We start from the raw sequence: 1,415 nt of genomic DNA on the forward strand, positions 1-1,415 counted from the left end.
TGGATGAAAGAAGCTGCAAGACCAGACAAGGAAATGACTTGCTTAGGTTCATATGGTTAGAATTCAAAGAAAAAGTTAACACAGTGAGATCTTACAGGTGCTGCTGAACACATTCCACACATTGCCTCACTTAATACTCACAAGAACTTATGAAGATGTACTACGCATTTTTTTAAGATTTATTTATTTATACAAGCACTGGGTACAGTCAGAGGAGCGGGAGGGTGAGAGAATTCACCAGAGCCAGAGAGGGGAGCAGAGCAGGCAGACTGACGAAGTACACTGCTGAGGGGAGCAGCGGGCGGCAGGGGAGGTCTGCGTGCCATGTGGGACCCTCACCGGCGGCCGGGGATCGAACCGCGCTGCAGAGGCTGCAGGCAGCTTCACAACCCAGTGCTCAACCGCTGCGCCACCGGGGAGGCCCTGTACTACACATTTTACAGATGAGGAAACGTTCCCCCAGAAAGTCTGAGTCACTTGCCCAAGGTGCCACCAGGATCTAAACCCAGGCATTCTGACTCCAGATCGGTGCTCTTAACCAAGGCACTCTCCTACTTGCCTGGGCCAAGGTTTATGTCTCCGGACTCCCAAATCATGGTTGTTATAAAACATTACCTGCATTGTCTTAGATGGATTTCCAATTTTAGAAAGCTATATCCTGGCTCTGAAATTAAGTATAATAGCAGGGAAGTTTGCTACTTTAAATGGATTCTCTCAGTTGATTTTTTTTTTTTTTGGTAAGGTAACCACTGGTAACTAAAAAAATCTCCTTTCATCTATCGTTTTACCTGCTTTATGATGTTCCTCTAGTGTTTGAACTGTCCGGAGCGTGGGGGGTGATGTTTTCCTACCGAGCATTAATGTTGATAAGTGCTTTGCTTTAGATGACTTCTTTCCAAGGCTGCCCAGGCTCGCTTCTGGGCAACCTCCCTAGCCCAGACTGTCAGTATTGGCCCAGAGAGAGTGAAAAAAGTCACTTTTAATTTTGGGGGGGATTTTTTGGATGATCCTCATTTTGTTTTCCTTGTTCATCAAGCGACCATTCTTATTCTTATTTGGTGTCTGCCTGCCTGGAGGCAGGCATGAACACATTCTTTCATTCATTTGCCAGATGTTAAGCACCTACTATGTACCAAGCCCTCTGCTAGATCCTGGGGGTTGCAATGATGAACAAGGCATGCACATTTCCTGACCTCATGGAATTTAGAGTCTAGAAGGGAAGTATGTCAATTACAAACCATTCCCACTCAGGTGCCTCTAACTGGAATTGTGAATCTTCCATCTTTTCCATCCCGTTGCCTCAGCTTAGGCTCTCTCCATCTGTCTCTTCCTTGGGTCACTGCAGCTGGTCTGCCAGTCTCTGCCTCCTCCCAACCCCCATCCCTGCCCACACAAAGCAGACAGCAGCAAGCCGA

Source organism: Talpa occidentalis, unplaced genomic scaffold, assembly GCF_014898055.3.
Source record: "Talpa occidentalis isolate TD23 unplaced genomic scaffold, MPIMG_talOcc4v2.1 talOcc4.15, whole genome shotgun sequence".
NCBI lineage: Eukaryota > Metazoa > Chordata > Mammalia > Eulipotyphla > Talpidae > Talpa > Talpa occidentalis.